At 38.7% G+C, this 19,730-nt stretch overlaps 1 long non-coding RNA gene across 3 annotated transcripts in view; it reads left to right on the top strand.

Moving 5' to 3' along the window:
• The window catches only part of LOC138737622 (uncharacterized), a 76,036-nt gene extending 57,224 nt beyond the window's left edge, over positions 1–18,812 (top strand). For all 3 annotated transcript variants that reach the window (XR_011341075.1, XR_011341074.1, XR_011341073.1), the window contains 2 exons: positions 6,082–6,159; positions 18,689–18,812. This is a non-coding gene — a long non-coding RNA (uncharacterized lncRNA). The remainder of the gene's footprint in view (positions 1–6,081; positions 6,160–18,688) is intronic.
• Positions 18,813–19,730: the final 918 nt, after the last annotated feature.

Genomic DNA, 19,730 nt, shown 5'->3' with positions numbered 1-19,730 from the left:
GCCTAAGATATTTGACCTAAAGGTGAAACTGGATACTGGATCACAAAGCAACGTCCTTCCATTCAGACTCTACTACCAGGTGTTCCCAGAGAACATAAAGTGCATTGGAGAAACAAACAGCAAATGTCACATTAACGGCCTATGGTGGACCCATGATCAAACAGCTAGGAAGAGCTAAGATCAAATGGCTGCTATAAGGGAAAAAACATTCTCTGTACATTCTACGTCGTAGATGCAGACAGACCAGCAATTCCAGGTTTGGATAGCTGCCGGGTGTTGCAATTGATCTGTTAATTATGTCATCCAGATGAAGTCCCCAGCAGAACTTCTAAATGGCAGGAGATACAAAACAACTCTGCCAAGTAAAATGCATCCTCCAGACAACCAGGAAGAAACAAGAAGACTGGCTGACATGCAAGAAGAAGGACGCCAGCATTATAATAAACAAGAGCCAATGTTGAAAGCATGGACCCCAGCAAAGGTCATCAGAGAAGCTGAGATCCCAAGATCATACATTGTTGAGACAGATTCAGGCAATCAGCTGAGGAGGAACAGGATTCACATTCGGCCGACATAGATGTGATGAAGCAGAAAGATTTAATACCAGCAAAACCAATATCAAGTGAGGTATCAAGAGAACCACTAATATTGAAACATCAACACAGCAGTTGTCAGTTGAAGCATAAGCTACACCACCTACAAGTGTACCAGCAACAGAGTCCAATGGTCGCAGCCAAATCCATAAGATGGCGAAGCCGCATAATGCCACCAGTGTAAGATCAATAAGAATTATTTAAAAATAATTGTGTAAATAAACTAGTGTACAAGTTCAGTTACTTAAGTTGTACTGGAAAGAAAGTGATCAAGAACACAATTTTTCTTCATCTTGAGAAGGAAGGATATTTTTTAGTCAGAATAATTGAAGTATTTTGTAAACATGTAAGAATACCCCCTTCTCATTGTAGTACCCCACTGTGGGGCATTTGTATATGTGTAAGAATGTGAACAGTTTCCTGAGATGGTGGAAGACATCAGTAAGTAAAGTCTCTTCTGTTATTTGAATCTTGCATCTCTAAGTTATTGAAGAAGCCTCCCAAGTAACACAGAGACACAACAGACTAGTACACCTGCACATAGCTGGGGATAGATTTAGTGTTAAGGACAGTTTAAAAGTTAAGTCTATAGTTTAAAAGTTAGAAATAAAATTAGTGTTTTAAAATGAAACACTGTCTGGTTCATTGCCTATCGCTGCTTGTTATGCGAGCTTCATAACACAGCAAACTGTTGAACGTCAGTTTACATTTTGAATTAACACTTCTGAGCAGCTCCATAACATTGTCATCCTACCAGCTTGTCATGGACTGGAATAGCACAGTCATCACAGCTTCTTTCACACATAGTCCACAAGTTGGTGCTGATTCTTTATCAACCAAAAAAATCCAATTCAGGCATAATCAAATGTTAACTGTTTCTCTTTACACAGATGCTGTCAGACCAGCTGAGTGTTTCCAAATAAGTATCAAATGCTTAATTATTATTACTTTTAAAATTATCAGTACATTCTAAAAGAATAGACATATTATTTCAGTCACATGATCAGAGAAAGTAATTCTGCTATAGATAAGAATAGATTTAAAAAAACTCCAAGTCCAACAAATGCTGAAACATTTCACAATTTAGATCCCTATTCATTTTTGCAAACATGGAGAATCATTGTTCTAAACTTTTATAATTTTTAATGGCAGAGCATGAAAATTGTGAACCAAAATACCTTCATGTTCATAAACTATGCCCTCAGACTTTCATTTTGCCAATATAAAGAAATAAAATATGAAGCTTCTTAAAGCAATCTGAAAACAACAGGCATCCCACAAGTATAATCAACAAACTTCAAAATCACCAAAATAATGTTACTCCATTCAACAGATATTATCACTGTGGGGGGATAGGATATTTTCAAAACAATGTGAAAATGTTTTGGTGTGACATTTGCCAGAGGATCATTTTGATTAATTCATGCTTGTCAGAAGGTGAAATGCAGAAAACGCTGTTTACTGAACCACATCTTAAGTAATAGTGTCTATTACTTGTCCAATTTGGGCAGAAGAAATAAATTATATTTTTAGACACTTAAGTATGCGTCAATAGCACTCTATGTAAAATGCAGGGACAGCGATCTTTGACAAGATAATTCCTGTTATTAAGAAAGCAAGGCAAGTTTGAATCCAGCTAGCAATAGCAAGGGGAAAATAATTCTTTTACATGTTTAGCAGGTCTTTCATCATCCCACACAATCAATAATTTCACTAGCGTATTGAATGGTGTTTATACATAATTTATCATTTTGAACAATACGTGCCTCAAAAATAGTATGATAAAAGAGGAAGTACTGAAGGCAGCCATTTGACTGCAAGATTTTTGAAAAGTAATGCAGATAGTCCCACTTTACTGGCCTTTCCACTAAATCCAGTTAATCTATTCCTTCATTTATCTAATTCTCAAAAAAAAACTGTTGACTCCATTTCCACCTCATTTTTAAGCACTGATTTTCGCAATGTAGCAAATCAGTGAGAGAAAGCATTCTCCTTAACTCTGATCTGCCAATAAACTTCAGTTTGTTCTTTGCTTACCCACCTCCTGTGCCTGAAAGTAGTTTCATCTTAGCTACTCCAACAAAGCACCTCTCATTTTTTCTATTGTATTAAATAATTTTTGATCTTCCTAATTCTCTTTAAGTCTTTCATGTCTACACCATGTAAAGCTTCTCTGTACCTTGATGAGACTTTGGCGTTCTTCCCAAATTGCACTTGAATGTCATCCTCCAATTGAGGTCAAAGCAGAGATTTTTAGTGTTGCTTTTGTATTGACAGTGTTCCAAATTTGGCTCCTGAGCATAAATGTTTAGGTGCTACTCAATCACCGAATGTTTTTTGTGGAGAATGCACAAGATGCCATCTTGTTAAGTTATTGACCAATGGTAGCATCAGAGAGATCCACCTGCAACACCGAATTGTAGTTAGTGCAGACATTTCCCAAGTATGCACATCAACCCCAACCCGGACCTTATCTCATGCAGTTGAGCATGACATTAAATGAAAGCCATCAGACTGCTTAAAGGAATCATGATTCTCATGGTTACTTTCAAGATTATTATGGCTGTTGCACATTTCCACGTGATTTTGACGTTTTCCTATTCATTCTGTGCACACCACCATCCCAACACCTCCCTTGGATATCATTTAAAAATCATAAGACTGTGAGACACGGGAGCAGAAATACCGTATTCAGCTAATTGAATCTGCCTTGCCTTTTAATCATGAGCTAATCCATTTTCCCCATTCAGCCCCACTGCCCTGCCTTCTCCTCATAACCTTTGAAAAATTCTTGATTTGCGAGGGCATCATTTTCTACCTTAAATACATCCAATGACGTGGTCTCCACATCCGCCTGTGGCAACAAATTCCACAGATTTTCCACCCTCAGATTTATCAGGTTCTAAGTGGAAGTCCTTCAACTGGAAATTGTGCCCTCATATCCTACACTTTCCAACCATGGAAAACAACCTTTCTACATCTACTCTGCCCATTCCTTTCAACATTTAAATGTTTCATTAAGATCCCCCTCATTCTCCCAAATTCTGATGTACACGTCAAAAGTTTTCAATGCTCCTCATATGATAACCCTTTCATTCCCAAAATCTTCCTTGTGAACCTCCTCTGAAACCTCTCCAAAGTCAACACATCCTTCTTAATTAAGGAGCACAAATCTGCTCAATACTTTTAAGTCAGTAAACTCACTCCACTTTAAGTATTCCCTGTGTTCTGTGATTAGTAAGGGATTGCTTAAGATGGTATGTGGGTGGGAAGGGAAGGTTGAGAACCACTGCACTACACTAGGCCCAATTGTTATTGAAATATTTTGCTTGAGAAAAATTGTCATTGGCCCATTTCCTTTGGAGTTATTAAACGAAGCACATAATGAGTCAATTAGGTACTATTAAAACAATGGTTTCAACCTTATTCTTTCCACCTTAAGTAATCCCTTACTAATTACAGAACACTGATGGCATAGAGATTGCTTAAGGTGGAATGTGAGTTCGGGGGCAGTTTGAAAACCACTGCTCTAAGTGATTGTCTCAATGGTGTCTTATAAAGCATCAACATCACATCCTTGTTCTCATAATCTATTCCTGTTGAAATTAATGCCAGCATGAAATTTGGCTTCTTCACCACTGACTCAACATGCCAGTTTACTTTCAGGCTGTCCTGCATGAAGGCTCCCATGTCCCTTTCTATCAGGGTATTTTCAAATTTTTCCCCATTTAAATAAGTCTGCCCATTTATTTTTCTACCAAAATGCTCACCATTGTATGTCATTTGCCACTTCTCTGCCTATTCTCCTAATCTGTCCAAGTCTTTCTGCAGCCTTCCTGTTTCCTCACCATTACCTGCTCCTCCACCTACTTCTGGTCACTCTTTATACCACCATTCTTACCTTTACTTATCTAATTCCAGTATTGGCAGTCTGGGACTCCACTCCACCATGTACGATTCATCTTCCTTCACCTGACCCCTTTGTTTTTCTTGCCTCTCTCTCTCCCCCTTTGTCTGACAGCTGCCAATTTTTGCCTCTTCCTGGTCCACCAATCCTGCATGGGCCACTGTCCTGCTCCTTTCACTTGTCCTCTGTACTTGCTTCTCCATTGACGTTCTCACACGATGAAGAGCTCTGGCAAAAACCGTCCATTCTTTTTCTCCCACTGATGCCACTTGACCTTCTGAGTTCCCCCAGCAAATTGCGTACAACTTCAGATCCAGTGTCTACAATCTCCTGGGTGACTATAAATTGATTTGTCCTGGTTTTGTAAAACAGTAGCTACTAACTAAACAAGTCTTAGAAATAATTTACAGGTTTAGAATTGTTCTTTATGTAAAATAGTTCAATACCATTCACTCAATAGCCGAGTTAAATTAATGGAAGTTGAATCAAACATTGAAACCCCAGATTACAAATACGGCTGAACACTTGTTTGAGCTAGTTAAGAGGACTTTGTGAAATGATGCCTTTTAATTAAATAGGACTATGTCTGAGAAAGAAATAAATGTTTCCAAATGCTTTTGAATTTATTTTTTTTCGCATGAGCTATCTTAATGGAAGTTAAATCAAACATTGCAGCCCCATATTTCAAACATTGCTGATCACCAAGTTAGACTTCTTTGAACTAATGGGAGTATATTTCTCACTGAATAGGTTAAGTCTTAAGAATCATATAAACATTTTGAATGCCTTTAGAATTGTTATTTACATGAAGTAAAATAGTTTGTGACCATTTATTTAATGGTCAAATTAAGTTAATGGAAGTTAAGTCAAACATTGCAATCCCATGTTGAAACATTCCCAAACATCATTAGGACACCTTTGAGCAAGTTGGATATTTTGTGACATAATGGCTTCTGGATTGGAGGGCTTGAGTTGATCAAGAAAGTCAAGTCTAAGTCTATTTTTCTTGGAGTGTAGGTGGCTGTGAAATGGCAAGAAAAAAGAAACATACGGAAACTTTTAATTATGAGAGGCATAGATCGGGTAGGTAGTCATTGTCTGTTTTCAGTGGCAGGATGCCTAAAACTAGAAGACATAGGTTTTTAGGGGATCTGTGGGCTACATTTTTCCATAGGAAGCATAGTTGGTATCTGGAATGAACTGCTAGAAATGGTGGTAGAGGTAGAACTAGCAACAATATTAAGAGGTATTTGGACAGGTACTTGAATGAACAGAAGTACCTGGATGAGTAGGGTACAGAGGGATATAGAATTAATGCAAACATGGCATTAGTATGGTGAAACATGATGGTTGTCATTGATGTGGTGAGCTTAAAATGCCTGTTTCTATGCTGCATGACTTGAAGACTTCAGTGTGCATTTTCAAAGTGCTCTTTTAAAAGCAGTCAAATACATTATGCATTCCACTGTTTTAAATTTTGAAATTTCCTTGAGAACTTTAAAAATTATCCAATTGCTCAATTACTGAGGCATTCTTGAGAAACTGATAGATTCTTTAAAGTGTTTATTTTTATCTCTCCAGTCTGTCTTCAACACATCCTCCGCAGCTGATGGATGATCTGCTCTCTGGCCTCCATCGGTGCAATTTCATCTCATGGAGGTCTGTACTAGATATGTATGAATAGTCCTCATGCCCCTCTCCCCTCCGTGAATACAAGGTATTTTGTTATGTTGGTGCCTTAGAGAAAATTGAGTTACGCTTTTGTATCTCAATCATATGGCTGAGCTACCAAAAAAAATGTACATTGATGTTTTTCTGTTGTTAATACTGGACTTGCCTTCAATTCAGAAATTTAGCTCTGTGTTGGGCACTATCAGTAGCCCCAATAATTGCAATGACAAAGACTTGAGGGGAACAATAGGCTTTATTGCACAAAAAACTGGAGCTGGCCCAGATCCAGACCAGGGAAGTGCAGGGAAGGGAAAGGTGGCCCGACCTTTATGGCCTGGGTCCCAGGGGAAGAGTCCAGGTAAGAGTGTCATCAGGAGGTGGGCCAGCCCAAGCCAATTAGCACACACAATCCATACCATTACACTCTGGATCGTCAACATTACAGATGGTATTAGGCTAAAACTCCAGCACTGAGTGTTACGGGCCCAGAGAACCCCAAGACCCAGCAGCAATAGAAATTCACCAAGACAAAATGTTACTTAAACAAAAGTAGTTTCTAATTTTCTTTAAACATAAACAGGATCAAACTTAACCTCTTTTGAATTCTAAGCACATGTGTATGAAACGTGTACAAGTTCAGAAAAGTTTTTTGATTCACAGTCCAGTCTCACTTCTCATTCCTCAAAGTTCAGGGCAATTCTTCTACTGCGCCCAGAATTTAACATTTATAAATTTTCTGGTGGAAACGGTGAAATGGTTACAGCTCAGGAAGGTTCTTATCAGTTTACAGAGAGAGATTTGTTGCTCATTGGACACACACACAAACTGATTCTCTCTGATCAACCACTTCAGTGTCTTGCTGAAGAAAGTTGCCCTATCAGTTTTCCCAAAGGATAACCTCTTCTTCTGCAGATCACCACAGAGTTTCTTTTTGTTTCCTTTATTTCAGGTGAAACACTCTACCCAGCCATTTCCTCTTGTATGGACCACAAAGGTTTTAAACAAGCTGCCAGCTTGCAATGCTGCAGAAAACAATTCTCTCTCCCTTGCTGCAAAATCACATGACCTTCTTAGAACAGCAAACTGCATTCAGACAGATTGCGGCACTGGGCCCAGTCTTCTTACTCCACAGCGTGTCCAATTAACACCTACTTGTGAAGTTTCTATAGGCATTCTTCAAAGTTTTTGCAAAAGCACTTGGGTCCTGGACTGTCTGGCTTGAGTAGAGCTCTGGCATTTTAAATGAGATCTGTTTGGTGAAGTGTTTGTGTCCTACACTACTCCCAAAATCTATCCCCTTCAATAACATAAAATATATAATCTGTTACTCTTGAATTACCCTGTCAGGTAACATTTATTTGTCGCAATTAACACCATACAGCATTAAAACCAAGATAGTGTTCCTCTGACCCAGTACAAAAGCTGTCTAACAATACAATGCCACATACAATCAATTTTCAGAAAATCAGACAATCATACAAGGAGACAGGTTATAGCTAGAGGTTATAAAATGTCTGCCAGTTTTAGATGAAGAAGAATGTTCCCCAAGCATGAGGGACTGCTGCTAGCTCTATTCACGCAGCCTTCAGCAGGTTGGGTTACCAATCCCTCCACAGATGTCAAGTCCACCAGCAGTAGGGAACGTAACTACTGCAGTCATAAATTCATGGGGTCTGAGCCCTCCGGCGCCATGCCTCCCATGAGGCCCAGATATTGCAGCCTCAAGTCCTTCATTTATCCACGAGGCCTTGGCACATCTCTCCCAACTCTGAGCCCAGCAGCACTGGAAACTGCCTCCGACGCTCGTCCTTCCCACTTTGCCTGATAATAGTCACCTCTGACCAACTTTGAAGATGATCTGATAGATGATGAAAGATTAGACAGTCAAATTTTTCCCCCATCATAGGGGTTTAAAAACAAGCAGGTTTTAAGGTGAGAGGAAAGAGTTTTTAAAGGGATTTGAGGAGTACTTTTTAAAAAAAAAACACTGGAAATGGTTGATATCTGGAACATGCTGCCATAAAAGGTGGTGGAACCTAGTACAATGAAGAGCCCCCAGCCTCCAATGACGTGGGTGGCTCGGCCACCTCTGTAGATGACACTTTCTAATCTCTTATTTCCCAATTTCAAAACATGTTATCTTCTAAGAAATGCAAGCTTCAATATTCTGAATGACAATCTTATCACTCCAATAAACCAAACTTCATAGTTGCAGCTTTATGTAACCTTTAATTAGTTGATATAACCATTTTGCACAACTTTGCATCAAGATTTTCATAACTTGAGTAAATAAAGCATTCCACATAATGATAATTATATTTAAACAGTTAAACCAAAATTAAGATAATTAAAATGAAATACGATTAAGACATTAATAAGATTAATTCAAAGAAAAGTATTTTGATGCTTACACCTCCTCCAGGGTTCTTCTAAGACTTGAAGACAGGCTCCGCATTAGCCCAGAAATTACAACATGATGTCATAGTAACTATGGTAACTCTACAAAAACAATTTATCCTTCAAAGGATAGTCATAAAATGAAAAAAAAAATCAAAAAACACAAGGTTTTAACCTTTACGTCCATCTCTCGGCTCCATACCTCCTTCAGGTGAGTTCCACAACTCTGCAGCATCCGCTCAAATTTGTTTCCGTTCACTATGTTCCACTACGAACACAACTCACTGCAGTCCAATGTCCACTTCCATCCAATTAAAAGTTGTTCATGGCTCCAAACATCCAAGTTCCTGCACCAATCGTCGTTAGGAGTAGCTGCTGCAGACAAGCTGTCAGCTCCTGCTATATCTAAATTCAGGGTTACCAGATACTCAATGTCAATTATTATAGAATGAGAAACTAAAAAAGGCTGACGAACATTGAGACATGGAGGAACCAAATCCATACTTCCCTGATTGTGGCACTACAGGTGGACAAGGTGTTTAAAAAGGCATAGGGCATGGTTTCATATGAAAGATCATAGAATATGAAAGTTGGGACATAATGTTGCAACTTTACAAAAAGAAAGGTGATTGCACTTGGAGTACAGAGTGTGGTTCTAGTTGCCATGTTACATTAGGGATGTGAATGCATTGGAGAAACTACAGAGAAAATTCACCAGGCTATTTCCTGGATTGAAGAATCGTTATGGGGAAAGATTGGAAAGGCTGAATGTATTTTTCCCTGAAGCAAAGGAAGTTGAAGGTGATCTGATAGATGATGAAAGAGTAGACAGACAAATTTTTCCCCCATCATAGGGGTTTAAAAACAAGCAAGTTTTAAGGTGAGAGGAAAGAGTTTTTAAAAGGGATTTGAGGAGTACTTTTTAAAAAAAAAACACCACTGGAAGTGGTTGATATCTGGAACATGCTGCCATAAAAGGTGGTGGAACCTAGTACAATGAAGAGGTATTTTACATTTTAGAGGCATTTAGACTAAATAGACAAGGTGTAGTAGGATATGGTTCAAACGCTGGCAAATAAGATTACTGTGGATGTGCAAAAGGTCAACATGGGCATTGTTGGCCAATGGGTTTTTAATGAATGAGTTTACACAAACCTGATCTTTTACACCTATCCCCAAAATGCCTTAAACAGAGTTAGTTTGATCTTGAATAGGCATTAAGTGCACAAATGCAGAAACCAGTATGTGCACTGCATAATCCCAACAACATTAGAGATTTTCTTGAAGTTGAAACAATAGTAAGCAGTGACTTGTAACATTTGACAGACGCAGATCAGCAGACGTAGCCTGTAGTGATCCTGAGGCAAGATTTCTGGAAGTGCATGACCGTGACTTTTGAGAGCATGTCATGCACTACATTTGTTTGTATTTGAGATGTTCAGATGTTACACAAGAATGAAAGGGTTATCTGCACAGTCATTGATCCTGCAGAAGTGTTGATTAGAGGGTTGTTCCCTGTGAAAGCTTGGGAGGAGAGGGGGAGATTTTGATGTCTTCACTTTTCACCTGGTTGATGTATTTTGAAGGCTTTCTGTCATTTATTTTGGAGCAACAAAACCACTGGGTGTGGGAACCCAGATCATTTTTACTTATTAAAATACTATTGATGCATTTTGGCAAGCTCACACCAGAAAAAGCAGTACAAAGGTATGCAAAAATATCTGACTCATAAATCCATATTCTGATACAGCTGAACTTATCTGTCCCTAAACATGCCCAAAATTGGGTGATGCCTCATTTACTCACCAGCATTGATTACTCAGCCACAATCAAGGGAAAAATCTCAGTTCAATCCACAGAATTCCTCTCCGGACAGCCATTATTACAGACAGTGATTATGAATCCCACATCTCTGAACATATAACGTTGGTGGTTTCTTCTCTTTACCTAGTTATTCAATGGTCATGGAAGGACCACAACTATCTCTTTGCAAGTCAAATAAGACTATGAATTGCAGCGTTTAAGAAGTCCGTATCTCAGAACTGGTAAAATCATAAAAATTTGAATCTTGTTGTATGATGATTAAATTAAACCCCAGATTTTCTGGCAGACTCCCAAGCTTGTGTTTGGGAGCAGTCAGGATATTAAAATTAACAGTGACTCATTAAACCTGCAACCTTCTATATTTTATTAGAGAGTAAAGGGAGTCTTCCCAAGATCGTGTTATATGGCGAGCTCTCCACTGGCTACCGTGACAGAGGTGCACCAAAGAAAAGGTACAAGGACTGCCTAAAGAAATCTCTTGGTGCCTGCCACATTGACCACCGCCAGTGGGCTGATATCACCTCAAACCGTGCATCTTGGCGCCTCACAGTTTGGCGGGCAGCAACCTCCTTTGAAGAAGACCGCAGAGCCCACCTCACTGACAAAAGGCAAAGGAGGAAAAACCCAACACCCAACCCCCACCAACCAATTTTCCCCTGCAACCGTGTCTGCCTGTCCCGCATCGGACTTGTCAGCCACCAACGAGCCTGCAGCTGACGTGGACATTTACCCCCTCCATAAATCTTCGTCCGCGAAGCCAAGCCAAAGAAAGAAAGAAAGAAAAAAGGGAGTGGGGCGCATCCTTCTTGGGAAAGATAGGTTGTCAATTGGCTAATTCTGTTGCACAATATTTGGTAATCCTCACTTGATTACATTCACTCATTTCCAGATCCTTTCTGCACTCTGGTACAGACATATCAGAATTTGGGTCGACTCCTTACATGTGCATCTAATAGGTTGTCTTCCAGGTCTGACAACAGTGGTGTGAATCAGAAAGAGTGGGCACATATTTTTTATGGGTCCTACAACTGCCAAGTAATTTGGATAGCCCACAAAAAAGTCACATGGAGCTCTGTGAGACTCCCAAACCCAAAAAACTGCCAAGTGCATCTCAGTAGTTAAGAGCATGATTCAAAGACTTCAGATTCTTTAAGCTGAAGTCACAATAGAGGAGCATCAGTTTATGTCAATCTATTCAAGGAGGTAGATGTTTGAATTTCAAAACTGTGTGGTGGCACTGAAAGCATGCACCAAAACATTTTTAAGGGGAGAGACTAGTTGCATTATGAGTGTGTCCACTCAATCCTCAGGAGATCATATCTCAGAGGTTTACAACATTACATGCCAAAAGCCAACCTCTCCTACGTCATGGGAATGAGTTAATTCTGAAGTCAGATCACTACAATTCACATCATTTGGTGCTGATCAAGCTTCGTCTTCATGCAGACAACTAGGCAGAGATCTGAACTTAGAGTGGACCCTTCACCACTGGATCTGTCCTCCTACTTGAGAAAAGTGAGAGTCGCCAATCATTCATTTTACGTAAAGTTTTTTTTTAAAAAAAGCAGATGCTGGAGATTTGAAATATAAACAGAAATCAGTTTTACTGAAGTTCAAATTTATACAACATGCAAACTAATCCCAGTGAAAAGCAAATCTGATTTTCTGATGGTGTGCCCTTTCAGAGCTTTACCTCTTTTGATGAATCATTGTTTACCATGATCAATTGATTTGTACCATGCAACAAAAAGCCTTTGGGAGATTAGTCGTGGTCACTTGCGAATGTGGGCAGATATGGTTATGAAAAACATGACATTTCATTAGTGTTGAAACCTAGACATAGTGGTACATTTGAGTCATATTTAACTGTTTGTAATTCCATATTCCTAACTCCAAAATCCGGGAATGTCATAATCCCAGTGGTATTCATATCATGTAAATTGATTGATTGATGTACAGAGGATCACTCTTTCACTGATATCCTGTGCCCTGTAGGAAGGAGGAGAAGATGCACATCTGTGAATGTCATGGCAGATTATCAGCCAATGAATGCTTAGGGACAGATAAGTGCACATGATGAGGGTTATTATGGCAGAGGATGGAGGTAACAGTTGATAGAATATGTATGGATGTGAGGCAGTTCATAGGAAATATGGATGCTGCTCCAGGTGAATGTGATGAATAGCAAGCAAGTTTGGCAAGAGTGAGGAAGGTTAGAATAATCTTTAGGTGAATATCAGTTAATGCATCGCCCTGCCAGCTATTCCTAACTAATTTACCACATTTGAACTGCTTCTCTCACTAATTCTATGAGAATACTGCTTCCACCACACATTAAGAGGTGTTAGTTGTATCCGACTCCTCAGTTTCTGGCAGCATGTCTCGGAAGTTGTCATCTAAACAGGGCAGAGCATTTGCCAGTTTGGATTCCATTCTGCCACCAACTTAGATCTCTTTTCCAAGTCCATAACGCTTAAACATGCCATCTAAATACAGGAGATGAGGTTGTATTTTATCATGACCATTGCCATTGGTTGGACAAGAAACTAAAATAAAATTATAATGAGATTACGTAAGTAACTGACAGTGCAGTGAACTTATTTCAAGGTTTCCTGAGCTCTATTGTATCCCAACCCCTGCTCCAAATTAAATTCATTTCCCAGCTGCAATGGCAGAATTGTCCAGGAAAAGTAGTTGATGGATTTATGGCAAGGAAATCTTTCATGGCTCAGAAAAGTGGTTGCAAAAAGCATAAAAGGAAATAATCAACAAATTAGCACGGAAATTGTCAATAACTGGACATGCTCTAGAAAATTTGATCAATGAAAATGATCCATTCACAATCTTTTTGAATACAAACATCAAATAGAAATACCTAACAATTATGACAAAACCCATTAGTTTCTTAAAATATTCTGAATTGAATTTATATACAAAGTGCAATGGGAAAAAAAATGGTTTGAACATTTTCTACTTATGCTGTTCATCTGATCTGAGTCCCGATACCATCCAGCAACACCCGAAGAATCCTCTAATGGCTTCTTTTCCTCTTTGTACTTTGTTTTCTGTGGCATCTCACAAGGATTTACTCGAGGTAATCTATTTCTCATGCAACTATGATGCAGTGACAAGAGTAAATTTTCTGCCGGCTAGAAAGCGTCTCCAGTAGTGAACAGCTTCAATAATAGCCTGGGCTTCTTTTTCAATGGCAGGATGTTTAAGTTCAGGTCCGTGTAACGTGCGGGAGAAGAATGCCACAGGTCTGCACTTTTGATTAAGGGTTCCTGCCAAGGGACAATCTGAGGCATCAGTTTCCACTTGGAATGGGACATCCCCGTAAATGGACAAGAGCGTAGCTTTGGCAATATCATCTTTAATTCTCTCGAAAGCCTTTCAAGGCCATTGGAAAGGAAAAGATTTAGTGTCAAACAAAGGGCGTGCCTTCATGGTGTAGTTCCAAACCCATTTGCAGTAGTAGGGAAAGAATCCCATACACCTTTTAAGGGCTTTTACAGAGTCTGGGGGTGGTAACTTCTTAAGGGGGGGTCATTTTTTCCGGGTCAAGGCGGATTTCGCCCTTGCGAACAATGTAGCCCAGAATGGGTTGCTCTGTCGCATTGAAGACACATTTGCCCTCGTTAAATGCAAGGTTGAGTTCTTTAGCTGTTGCTAAAAATTTCTTTAAGTGGTTGTCGTGCTCAGCCTGTGTTTCCCCACAGATAATGACATTATCCAGGTAGGGAAACATACCCTGTAACTCATACGTCCTAACAATCTTATCCATTTCCCTCTGAAACACAAACACACCATTAGTGACCCCAAAAGGTGCCCTTTTAAACTGGTATAACCCCCCCATCAGCCTCAAAAGACGTATAGGGCTGTTCCCTTTTCTTAATTGGGTTTGGTGACGAGCTGCTTTGAGGTAGATAGTGGAATACACTTTCTATTGCGCTATCTGATTAATCATTTCATTGATGAGTGGCGGGGGTTGGCATCCAGGTTGGTGTAATGGTTGATTGGCTGTAGTCAATAGCCAGTTGTCTCTTAGTGTGATTTTTCACAACTACCACTTGGGGCCGCCACGGACTCTTACTAGGTTCAATTACTCCCTCTTTAAGCAGTCTCTGGGTCTCTGCTTTGATAAACTCATGATCCTCTTTGCTGTAAGAACGGCTCTTAGTGGCAATCAGCTGACACTCTGGGATAAATCACTGAAAATGGAAGGAGCTTTGATCTTTAATGTGAACAGACCGCAGTAACTAGCACGGGGGATGGTTGTGTTAAATTTCGGTGGGCCACTACCCACACTTCATTGTTCATCTGAGATTGAATAACTAACCCCAGTAACACAGGGGTGCAGAGCTCCGGCATAATAAAGAGCCACACATCAGCAAGGCAATGTCCCTGCAAATTTAAAGTAACTTTACACTTGTCCTGTACAGTTTTTGTAAGTTCACTACATGCCATCGATATCTTACGGTTCACTGGATATCTTCACAAATTTAAGGCTCTGGCAACTTTCTCGTGGATGTAGCTGTCAGTACTCCCCGAGTCTATTAGACAATCAAGAGTCTCACCATTCACCTCCCCCTTCATAGTAGACTGTTTCAGTCCGTAATATCCCCCAAGCTTTACAGTCAATTGAGCTATCACAGGGGATCTCACCTCGCCGTCACTTGAAGTCGATTCAGCCTGCTCGTCTGAAGATTCCCCCTTTTCACAGTTGTCTTCCATTCCTGCAGCTCCAGGATGCATTTTCTTGGTACTTCTCCTCTTATCAGTGGGAGTACTTTTCGCCTTACACACTTTAGCAAAGTGGCTGAGTTTCCCACAATAGCTACAGGTAGCAAATAGAGCCTGGCACTTCTGTCTGGGGTGCCAGCTCTTATCAGAGAAGTAGCATTTTCAGGAGTTCACCCTTTTTTTTCCTTCAGGGTTCCAGCACTCCTGGATGTTTCCTTTTTGGTTTCTACCATTTCACTGGACCACATGGCACTTCTCAGTGTTTTGCCTAGAGCGACTGCCCAGTCGTAGGTTACGGGCTCTGTCTCCAGCAGCCTCTGTCGGATGTAACTGGAGTCAATCTCGTTGACAAAAGCATCCAGCTTCAAGGCATTGCGGTGTTGTTGCACATTGACTGCCCTGACATCACATTCGTTTGCCAGCGAGTTGAGGGCCAGTGCATAGGCAGCATCACTTTCCCCAGGTTTCTGGCATCTAGTCAGCAACTGGTGTGAAGCAAGCACCACATTCCATGGGGCTGCATAATAAGCAGTCAGACATTCCCGGGCTATAGCCAGAGTGGTAGCTCCTTGCATTACGGTGAAAGGGACCTCACCAGGCAGAGAGTTCAGGTGGCCCCACTGTATTGCCTCATCGACCATGTAGTAATTGAAACCAGCAACCTAGTGGTTGAAAATTTCTCTGGCCCTCTGGGCAGACTGGTCAATTATCAGCCACTCTGGGTTGAATGCTGTATCCATTTCTGCTAATAAAATTGAAGTGTCAGTTGAAGTAGACAAAGACGATGTGGTAAAACAATAATCATGGCTTTTATTAGCAGAAATTCATGGTACAATAATGAAAGACAATGGGTGCATATACAGTTATACCCAAGGAGTGTGTCCTTAACAATAGAGATAATGCACAGCCAATGTTAGTACAGCAAGACTCGCCAGAGGGGAGACAGGCAGCTTGGCAGACATTCACCACAGGGAGCACTATCACCTCCCTTTGCTTTGCCAAGGATCCCATTTATATTTTAGTTTAAACAAAAAATTTTGCGTGAAATTCTTCATGTTTGATATATTTGGTGTTCATAATGCAACTCCTTTTCAGTGGGAAGACCGTATCAGATTGGGAATTGTTCACAGAATGCGTCCATGACCCTCTGCTTCTTGTTGGCTCTACTTGAATTCTCTGCTGCATTCTTACTGTGACCTCTGTGCTGAGTTTCCTACATCATTTCATTGAAAGTCAATGCAAGTCTGTGGTTCACCACCATCATTTGACTAGGCACATTCATTGGACTCTGTATTAGGTTCAACAATTTCAGATGGTGATTCTGCTATTCACATTTTTATTTTCTCTAGATCCATCCTTTGTTACTTTTCATGACTTTTTTTTCATGCACCATAATCAATCCCGACTTTCCCCTTTTTTTTATATATATACTTAGGCGATAACAGGTCATTTCAGCCTATGAGTCCACGCTGTCTAATTTAACTTACACCCCCTGTACATTTTGAATGGTCGGAGAAAACCCACGCAGACAACGTACAAACTCCTTGCATACAGGATGGGATTCGAACCATTAAAAGCATTGCACTAACCGCTACACAACCATGCCACTTTAGTGTTGTCCCTTCAACATTCCCCAGTGCTTGCTGACAACTGGTTAGGTTTTCTAGTACAGATGAAATTTCATCAACTGAAACATTAATTCTGTTTCACTCTCTCTGCAGCTGCTCTCTAACTGGTGTATTTCAGTTCTTCTTTCAGATTTCCCACATCCATAGTATTTTGCTTTGTGTCGCACATTCTGAAAGCATTTGTTAGATGATGAGGTTAAAATGTGTCAACATTTAAACAATATTTATGAGAGGACCAGGGCACATTTGAAAATTAATTGTCCTCAAGTGTCTGATTAACCTCCTTACAAAAAAATAAATTAATACATCTTCATTGATTAGACCTCGTTTTAAATCAAATTCCATGTTATTGGTATTGCTTAATGCAAGAACAAACACTGGTGAATTCAATGGCCCAATCAACATTTGTCTGAGCTTAGCATGCAAAAGGAGAAAATTTAAAAAGAATTTATCCTTAAACTCAATAATAAAAAACTTTAATTGAAAACATATACATAATAGGTTCTTAAGAAACGAAATATAATATATATTTGTATTGATTATCCATATTGTACATTAATGATAGAACATGAAATCACAGACAAATCCGTAAGTATTTATTGCCCCATGAAAAAAAACAATTGCTCTAACCCCTCCTACTAAACAAGGATGAATTGTTATTTGCATCCTTCGGAAGTCCAGAAAAGCATACAACCTACCACATCCATGTACTTTAAATAATCAAATTGTGGTACTAAACCATAAATGGACCCCATCGCTTACCAAACAGGACCTTAATTTTCCTGACATGGTCTAATTTTTCTCTAGACTCACTAAGGACATATTATTCTGTAACCATTGCAAGTAGGTAGGTGGAAAAATTATCTTTCCATTTCAACGGGATTTCTCTTCTGGGCAGCAATGCTGAAAATGCTAAAACTTGATACTTAATTTGACATTAAATTTATATTCTCATCTTTGGAGAAACCAAATATTGCTATTCACAGACAGGGTTCAAAATTGATCCTGAAGGTATCCAAAAAGGTTTTAAAAATCTGTCCAAAATTGTCCTAATTTGAGGTATGACCAAAACATGCATCAAAAAGGCTTCAAAACTTTTACATTTATCACATTGATATCAGGATAAATTCAAGATAGTTTAACTTTAGAAAAGTGTACTCTATGTACCTCTTTAAATCAAATCAAACTTGTCTAGCACACAGAGGAGAATTATTAATAAGGCCTAGAATTGTGAACCAATCTTCCTCTGAGAAGGATAAACTAAAATCGTTCTCCCATTTATTTTTGATCTTAATTAAGGAAACAGTCTTTATATTTAATATTTTATAATATAAAGCAGATATTCTACTTTTATGTAGAAAATGTATTTCAAAAAGTTAATTTATAGAATTCATATCAGGAAGACATGGAAGATCTGATAAAATGCCTAATTTGGTAATACCCAAAGAATGTCTATTTGGTAAATTAAATTCTGCCTTCAGTTGTTATAAAGATGCAAAATTTTGTGGAATAAAAAGATCTTTAAAGTTTTTAATCCCTAGCTGATTCTATTCTTCAAAACCTGCATCTAAAATGGAGGGCTGGAAAAGATGATTAAACAGAATCAGACCAGTGACCAAAAATCCCCAAATTCTTAGTCTCGGTCAGTCTCATTATTAAAATCTTTGTTAATTTTAGAATGGATAAGGGCAAGGATGAGCCTAAAACTGCCCACATAGAAGTTTTTTTTTAAATAAAAGATTTTAACTCAGTTAGGGCAGTTGATGGTCTTTTACTTTGTGTCTAGTCCAGAGAACTCGATTCCAAATATATTGTCATTACTTATAAATTTTTGTAAGTTTGCTGGCTATAAACTTAATTTACATATAAGTGAATTGTCACCATTAAAGGGTGCTCTTACTTTATACTCTAATTTCCCTTTCAAGATAGTGAAAGAACAACGAACAATAAAGAACAACGAACAATAAAGAACAACGAACAATAAAGAACAACGAACAATAAAGAACAACGAACAATAAAGAACAACGAACAATAAAGAACAACGAACAATAAAGAACAACGAACAATAAAGAACAACGAACAATAAAGAACAACGAACAATAAAGAACAACGAACAATAAAGAACAACGAACAATAAAGAACAACGAACAATAAAGAACAACGAACAATAAAGAACAACGAACAATAAAGAACAACGAACAATAAAGAACAACGAACAATAAAGAACAACGAACAATAAAGAACAACGAACAATAAAGATATCTAGGTATCATGATGACTAAGAACATAAAAACTTCTAAATAAAATTTTGCAGTTTTATTTAATCAAACTAAGATGATATTATTTGGATGGTTGCCACTTTCTCAGACTATGATCAGTCACATTAATTCTGTCAAAATGAATATCTTAGCAAAATCTTTATTTGTCATTTATTCCAAAATCATCTTTTGATACATTAGAGTCATTTATTATGTCATATATATATGGCAAGGGAAGAAAGCTCGATTAAATAAAGCTCATCTTCAGAATACAAGACATGACAGAGGTTTGTCATTATGCAATTTTAGATTCTTTTATCAGAAAATAAATGTTATTGTTGTAACAATTTGATAAAATAGACAACCGCCCTATATTGACTTCTTAATGGAATCCTGTCCCCTAATCCAAAATCCTTGGGGTGAAATTAAATGTTAAATTGTACAGAACAGCGAATACCAAATTGACTATTTGTTTTACACCGCATAAATTTTATTTTTAAAGTCATGGAGATAACCAGTGTAAGCTAAAATAGGCTACATATGTTTTCAAGCATTTTCATGCTATTGCCAAAGAATTGCATTGCTCCCAGTAGGTTTTCCTTACAGTCAACTCCATAATGACTAATTTTTTTTAAAGTCCAAATCAGCTCAATTGGGAAAGCAGGAAATGCATGTATACTGCAGTACATTGAAATGTAATACATTTCTC

This window comes from Narcine bancroftii, chromosome 6, assembly GCF_036971445.1.
Source record: "Narcine bancroftii isolate sNarBan1 chromosome 6, sNarBan1.hap1, whole genome shotgun sequence".
NCBI classification, from domain to species: domain Eukaryota; kingdom Metazoa; phylum Chordata; class Chondrichthyes; order Torpediniformes; family Narcinidae; genus Narcine; species Narcine bancroftii.
Note: the sequence above shows the minus strand (reverse complement) of the source record. Positions and strands in the feature narration are given on the sequence as shown.